Here is an 8,403-nt window from a genome sequence, read left to right on the forward strand (position 1 = left end):
TTCTCCCTCTCCCACTCACCCTGCTTGTGTTACCTCTCTCTCGGTTAAATAAATAGATAAATCTTAAAAAATTATAAAAAAGAGAGAGAGTACAGCCTTCTCCCATAGCCAAGCCATTCTCCACGTGGGGGAGGGGCAGAAGCACATATCAGGAAGCCAGGATCTATACAAACAACTGTGCACATACTGTAAGGGAAGTGTTATTACTCCCTTTCACAGATAAGAACCGAGACTCGGAAAGAATAAACAGAAGTGGTAGAATCCAGATGTATGCAGTTAACACCTTGAGTTATAAGTACAGTATCTCTTATTATATCGTTCTTCTGCACCGCACCATGAGCTAGTTGAGGTCAAGACAAGTCCGACTACACTTTGTGTTTCCAGCTCCTGGCACAAAGCCTAGCACACAGTAGGCTCCCACGAGAGGCTGAATCAATTAGTTGATAACTAATAACTCAATATTAATTAACTAATTGACATGGATTAATAACTACATGTCCCAGACTGTTACAATATTATATAATGCCACCCAACCCATAAATCCAAACTCTAATAAACCCTTGGGACGTGTCCCTTGGCTCCACTGCAGCTTCTAAAGAATGCTGGGACCCCATGGAGCAGTCTACAGATTCTGGGTAGAAGAAAATGCGTTACCATGAGTGTCAGTCCGTGCTGCTGGTACTTCGAAATTTCAGCATGCCTAAGTTCCTCAGGTCATGGAATAGTTTAGCAGATCTCTTTCTACTTAGAATCATCCCTCCCTCCCCAAGTATCCCACCCATCCCTCCCTCCATGCACTCCCCACACACTCTAGAGTCCATCAAAATTGTTGTACGTAATTTGAATCTTTAGGGATTGCCCCCAGTGAGAAGTAGGATTTTTTAAAGTCCCATGAAGCAAAATGTTTCACAGCCACCAGACGAGTCATGTTTCGTGCCTTGCTGGAAACCAGTGCTCCAAGAAGCCCCCAGCGGCTCCTCAGCGTCTGCTCAGTGCCCCTCTGCGTCAGAGCTGATAGGCTCTGGTGCTTCACCATGGCCAGGCATTCCCAGAGTGCACCATTTTGTATACCACGAGTCATGAACATTTTAAACTGAGTCCCTGTTGCTGTAAAGGCCCAGTTAGTACATTTATAACTTTCCAGTCTTCATGACTTTTGAAGAACCAAAACCCCAAAAAGCCTGTTTTATTTTATTTTATTTTTAAGATTTTATTTATTTATTTGACAGACAGAGATCACAAGTAGGCAGAGAGGCAGGCAGAGAGAGGGGGAAGCAGGCAGAGAGCCTGATGAGGGGCTTGATCCCAGGACCCTGGGATCATGACCTGAGCCGAAGGCAGAGGCTTTAACCCACTGAGCCACCCAGGCACCCTCTGTTTTATTTTATTTTGCTTTATGATCAGCTACTCTTTAAAAAAAAAAGATTTTATTTATTTATTTAGCGTGATTGGTGGGGAGGGGCAGAGGGAGAGAGAGAATCTCAAGCAGGCTCTGCATTGAGCACTCAAAGTGTGCCAAGGGGCTCCATTTCAGGACCCTGAGATCATGACCTGAGCCAGAACCAAAAGTCACATGCTTAATCCACTGAGCCACCCATAGGCACCCCTATGATCAGCTACTCTTAAAAATGAAAATTGATACCTCTGCATTAATGTATTACTTCATAGTTTATTAGAAAGTATTACCCCATAAATTGGTTTATTTGACCCTTGGAACAATCTGGGGAATATTATTATCTCCATTTTACAAGTGAGAAGTCAGAGGTTGAAAGAGGTTTTATAATTTTCCCAAGGTCACACAGCTAATAACTGGAAAAGCCAGGACTAAAATCCAGGTCTTTGAATAGCAAATAGCATTCTCTTTATATTGGAAAGAACCTTAGTGGTGTTTAAATCTGAGCTCAAATGAGAAACTGAAGTTCGGAGAGGCTGAATGAACTTCTCCATTCAACTCATCTTTCTGGGAGACTTGCTCATAGCAGAGGAAGAACATTCAATCTCCATTCTTCACAGTCTATCTTAAGAATCCACCATGTTCGAAACCACACATGTACCTAGAGGTACAGGAATGATTTGTATTATTAATCATGTAGGATTAGGCTGAATAAACTGAAAAATACTGGTCACATTCCTCATCACAAACCTCGAAGGGAATCTCCAAATATCTCAGCTGTGCTAAAATATTGTATGGAGAATGCTTTAAAAACAGGCTGAAACCATTTTTAGATGGTACTGTGATATTTCTGTGGTGCTCAAATAGTATGTACTTTTCTGTAGTTTGGACAGTAAAATTGATGCTATAGGGATTTTGTGACTGCTATGCATGGTGCCGAAGTAGATATGTCCTAAGAGAGCAAATCCCCGGACACTTGGGACAGGAAGGACCAAAAGAAACTTCTTTGTGAGAAATACAATGAGTATTATTTTGGGGTGCCTGGTTGGCTCAGTGGGTAAAGCCTCTGCCTTCAGCCCTGGTCATGATCTCAGGGTCCTGGGATTGAGCTCCACATCGGACTCTCTGCTCAGCAGGGAGCCTGCTTCCTCCTCTCTCTCTGCCTGCCTCTCTGCCTGCTTGTGATCTCTGTCAAATAAATAAAAAAATCTTTATCTAAAAAAAAAAAGAAATACAGTGAGTATTATTTCGATATTTGCTGTGGAAATTCCAGAAACATATTTCTTCATTTGTTCTAACTGCTCCGTAAAGCACGTACTCTGAGCCAGTCACTTGAAGTGTGTCCGACAAAACCCATTTGCCCCTGTTGTTCCCTGTCTTGAGTTACACAGCCGTGTAAGGTTATTTGGCAGGGCTTTGAGCCATGTGGCTCTCCAGCCATCACTTGGTTCAGTGTCCACCCACCCCCACTGCCAGCTCCCTGGGTGGGCTGGACTTTCTCAGGAGTCTCAAGGCAGTAAAGCACAGGCCTCGGACCCTCCCTGAACCCAACCCCAGAGGCCATCCCCCAAACTCCAACTCTTCCTCCATCCTCAACGGTCTCTCTGAGCTGGTCCCAAAAGCTTTCTGGGGCGGGGAAGCAGGGTAATTATAAATTTTATCCTCCACTTAGGGTTGTCAAATTGAGCAAATATAAATACAGAATGTGTTGCTAAATTTGTATGTCAGATAAACAAATAATGGGGGGATCTTAAAAATGATCAGTTGTTTATCTGAACTACAAATTTAACCTCTTACGTTATCTTCCAATACCACTTGCACTCCTCTCTCCCCAGGTTTGCGGCATAAAAGCCATCAGGAACCTTCTAAAGATGGGGAGTGAAAACTCAGAACACAGAGGCTTCCTGAATGGAGAAGCAAAGACTATAAAAATATCTCGCCTTTGTTTGAGTCTCCTGCGGCAGTGACGCTCAAGCACAAATGAATGGCTCAGTGATTGCCCTGCCAGTGAAGCTAGGTGATGGCTGATGACAAGGTTTTTATAAATTGCTGTCTCTGTGACAAGGCAACTTTAGGATTTGGACGGAGGGTAGATTCTTGGCATTCACAGGTCCAGTCCTGAGACCTTCACAAATCCCCAAATTCATGAGTATTACTTCAGTGTAGTTTAGTTGAAAATTTTAAGTTATCCTTCAGACTCTTATGGTTCCTATAGATACAGGATTTGAAAGTCAGTTATCAAATAGTCTTCTGGGTAAAAAAAAAAAAAAAAAAAAAAATTGAGTAGATGCCTCTTAGCTTTTCCTAAATTTCAGACACCAGATCTAGCACTGACTTTCATTTAAGGCCACTTTTCATTAAGGTGCACCTTGTACCTGAATCTGAGTCTGGCTGAGGCCAGAATTCCTGGACTTGGGGCAGGAGCCACAACATCTCAGGCCATGCAGCAAATGGAACTCGACCATTAAGCAGAATATGGGAACTCAGTTTATAGGAATTACAAGGAACACCTGAGGAGGCAATAACAGATGGCTTAGAAAGTGTGGTTTCATCTCCAAGTCTACACAGTGAATTATTGTGCCCAATTTGTTTGGATATGTTGCAGAACACCATGACTTCAAAAGAGTGTTTACACCGTTTTTGTGCAGATTGCATTATTACAGCCCTTGGAAGTGGCAATGAAGAATGTCCTGGGTTGCCCAAGCGGAATAGTTGGCTGAGTGTCCAACTCTTGGTTTCTGCCCAGGTCTTGATCTTGGGGTCCTAGGATCGAGCCCCAAGTCAGGCTCCTTGCTAAGTGTGGAGTCTGCTTGGGATTCTCTCTCCTTCTCCCTCTGCCCCTCCCACATGTGCTCTTTCTCTCTAAAGTAAATAAATAAGTCTTTAAAGCAAGCAATAAAAGAATATCCTCCCTGTTGGGAAAAGCTAGTTTCTAAAAGATCACTAAGACCAGCCCCAAACACTGATGCACTTATCAGCAAAATTTATCCAAGTCGTGGTGAGTATACTCTGAAGAGAGTATGATGATCTCATACTTCATCAAGAGAGAACTAGCCAGCGTCAATAAGCATCATAATCAGCAAGCACTCAGTGACAGCACTGAGGAAGGACTGGAGATACAGGCCGTGCACAGATTACAGCGAGGCAAGAAGCAACAGCCTGAATAATGGGAGTGGAGCCGAAGACCGTGGTGACAGTTCTCCCTGTTAGCAGGACCTAGTACCAAATGGACCAAGACATCTGATGACTCCTGGTGTGAGCTTGGTAACAGGGTTAGGGTTAGGGTTAGCGTTAGTGGCAGTTGGTCCAGTACTGGATAGTGCTAGTGAACAGACCAAGTGTTCAGGTCTCATCCCCCACTGATTGAAGAAGATGATGGGGCACAGACAAGAATAAACCACTGTTAATCCCTTATCCAAGTTCCTGGCTGTGAGGTCAGCTTTAGAAGAACGTGAAGCAAAGGAAAACCAAACCGGATGATCCTCGATACAGTGAGTGACAAGCAGGAGTAAACCATTTACACAGCAACACCAGTGGGCAGTTCACTGTATTGAGTGGCTCTTTTTCTTTGGAATTGGCCAGCGAGTAATGCTGGAAAGTGCACAAACCCATGGAACTTTATTACGGACCCACAGAGTAGCCCAAATGAGCCTTTACTAAAACCATGTCTGAGAATGAATTTTTTATAGCCTTTTTCCTTAATATTAAAGATGTAATGTCTTTACTTTTATGGACAGAATCTTGGATACATTGTTTGGTTTGCCTTCTGAGCCATGCTCGTTTACACTATTAGAATCTTATCCTCTTAATTTAAGATTTCCTTTTTGGAAGTAACGATAATTATTTAGTATTTTTTCTTTTATTTTAAAAATATATCTAAGTCGTATGATTTCACAGACTAGTGATTCCATTTGGAGCACCCTTTTGACCCAGCAATTTTTTGTAGTTCTGTTTTCTTCTTTTTTCCCCCCCAAGATTTTGTTTTTAAGTGATCTCTGCATCGAACATGGGGCTTGAACTCACAACGCTGAGATCAAGAGTCCCACGCTCTACCAACCGAGCCATCCAGGTGCCCCCACAGGTCTGTATTCTTAAGTGAAGATTCAGTTGGCTGTTCTTTTTCCTCCCCTCAAAAGTTTTCTAGGCCTACAGAATGTTAAATAATATGTAATTTGACTTTTTTCCCTGGAGTGTTATATATTTATAGTTTCCTTATATAAGTTGTTATCTTCGTGAAGACCAAAGCTCAAATTTACTGTGCTTAAAAAAACATTCTCGGGGTGCCTGAGTGGCTCAGTGGTTAAGCCGCTGCCTTCGGCTCAGGTCATGATCTCGGAGTCCTGGGATCGAGTCCCACATTGGGCTCTCTGCTCAGCGGGGAGCCTGCTTCCTCCTCTCTCTCTGCCTGCCTCTCTGCCTACTTGCGATCTCTCTCTGTCAAATAAATAAATAAATAAATCTTTAAAAAAAAAAAACATTCTCATATTGTTATTATTATTTTCATGGTATTTGCTTCCATAATATCTCATTTTTTAAATTAACTTGTAATGTATTATTTGCTTCAGGGGTACAGATCTGTGTATCATCAGTCTTACACAGTTCACAGCACTCACCATAGCACATACCCTCCCGAGTGTCCATCACCCAACCACTCTATCTCTCCCCACACCCCTCCAGCAACCCTCGGTTTCTTTCCTGAGATTAAGAGTCTCGTATGGTTTGTTTTCCTCCCCGGTCCCATGTTGTTTCATTTTTCCCTGCCTGCCTCCCAACGGCCCCCGCCCTGCCTCTCAAATTCCTCATATCAGAGAGACCATATGATAATTGTCTTCCTCTGATTGACTTATTTTGCTTAGCATAATACCCTCTAGTTACATCCACGTTGTTGCAAGTGGCAAGATTTTGGGCTTTTCAATGGCTGCATATACATTCCATTGTATATACATAAAATGGAATACTATATATACCATATATATATATATATATATATATATATATATATATCTCACATCTTCTTTAACCATTCATCTATTGATGGACATCTAGGTTCTTTCCATAGTTTGGCTCTTAATATTTCATTTTTTTAAAAAGGTTCCTTATGAACTTAATTTCTATTTGTCACACAATGTTATTATTTTTCTATTTTTTCCTTCAAATGTTGGAATTTCTGATCCTGGGAAAAAGAAAACAAACAAAATGTCAAGTTCTATGAAAACTTGGTTCACTTACAGATTTCACTGAAGAAAAATTAAATTGATCTTCTGTAGCCTTCAGGTAAATACTTATTTTTTAAAGATTTTACTTATTTATTTGAGAGCGAATATGCCCATAGAAGGAGAGGGAGACGTAGACTCCCAATGAGCTGGGAGTCCAACTCGAGGCTCGATCCCAGGACCCTGGGATTAAGACCAAAGTCGAAGGCAGGTGCTTAATGACTGAGTCATCCAGGTGCCCCTCTTCAAATATATATTTAAAGAGGTGGTTTTTTGAAAATTTATTTTACTACCACTTCAGTTCCTTTATTATATATGTTTGATGTTTCTTCCTATTAAAATATGGAAATACGTTGCACTTTAGCCTTGAAAAAAAGTACAAGATATGTTCAGAACGTCCCTAATTCTTTTCCTATTGGTAACCATGTAAGTTTCAAGAATAACACGGCACATGGAACAAACAATTGGAGGGAAAATTTTGCTTCTGTTTGAAAATTGTGTTCAGCATTTTGAGGGGTCCTATCAGTTTATAAATTTAGTGCTCGGCTAATCACACCCTAGAGAAGCAAGTTCATGGAACTTGAGTCTTGTCCTAGTGAAAGATAATTCTGTAAAAGAAAGTCAGCAAGTAGATCATTTTACTCTTCTTACTTTAGTTTTATATTGAGGAACACTGTTGGGCATTTGGTGCCAGAAAGCTTTATGAAGACAGATCAGAAATAAAATTGACTTGTGTATTATTTTCTGTCATTGTCTTGATTTCAAGTTTATATTATCACAGTATTTACGAAGACTTCTTTGCACTGAGAAATTAATCTCAAAGTGTGTGTGTTTGTTCGCCAGCAGTGAGTAGCCCTCCAGAACAATTGCAATTAAATAACCTGCCCATTCATTGTAAATATTTTTCTGTCATTTTTTACAGATTGGGGCCAGCTTGATGTTTTAAATCTTCAGCCTGATAGGAAAACTAAAAGGCTTATTAAATTTCTACCATTTTATTGATAATAGTTAAAATCTGTTCTTTACAATTTTATTGGTAACCTCAGCCTTGAAATTTGATGACCACCAAAAATCAAGGGAAACTTCATATTCAATTACTTTTCTGGTGTAATGTAAAGTTGTATAGATTATTAACATGTGCCTACTGGTTATAACCCTGGTTTTGTGATATAACTGCTTAAATTTTATTGATGTCATTAAATTAGTGGCTGCATTAAATAACTAAATTCCCATTGTGATTAACTGAGAGTTTTTTTTTGTTTTGTTTTGTCTTTTTTTTTTTTTTTTTTTTTTGAGGGAGAGACAGTGAGCTTGAGTTGGCGGGGGGACTGGGGCAGAAGGAGAGGGAGAGAGAACCCCACGAGGCTCCTTGTCCAGTGCAGAGCCCCACACTGGGCTGATCTCACAACCCTGAGATCATGACCTGAGCTGAAATCAAGATTCAGATGCTGAACCAACTGAGCCACCCCGGCAGCCCCCTCACACACACACTGTCACTAACTGAAAAATATATATATGTTTTATCACTTCACACTGCTAGGATTACTATAATACAAAAGACAAATAATAATTTGGTGAAGATGTGGAGGAGGGACCCTGATACATACATTGCTGGTGGGGATGCAACGGCTTTAGAAAACAGTCTGGCAGTTTCCCCAAAGGTTAAATGTACAGTCTCCATATGATCCAACTGTTGCACTCCTGGGTTTATATCCAACAGAAATGAAACATATGTCCATACAAACCTTTGTACGTGAATGTTCATAGCAACGTTTTCCACAGTAGCCCCAAAGTGAA

At 40.9% G+C, this 8,403-nt stretch overlaps 1 pseudogene; it reads left to right on the forward strand.

The window, feature by feature from the left end:
* Positions 1 to 645: 645 nt before the first annotated feature.
* LOC131819408 (E3 ubiquitin-protein ligase RING2-like) lies at positions 646 to 5,033 on the forward strand (annotated as a pseudogene).
* Positions 5,034 to 8,403: the final 3,370 nt, after the last annotated feature.

The sequence above is a fragment of the Mustela lutreola genome, chromosome 17 (genome assembly GCF_030435805.1).
Source record: "Mustela lutreola isolate mMusLut2 chromosome 17, mMusLut2.pri, whole genome shotgun sequence".
NCBI lineage: Eukaryota > Metazoa > Chordata > Mammalia > Carnivora > Mustelidae > Mustela > Mustela lutreola.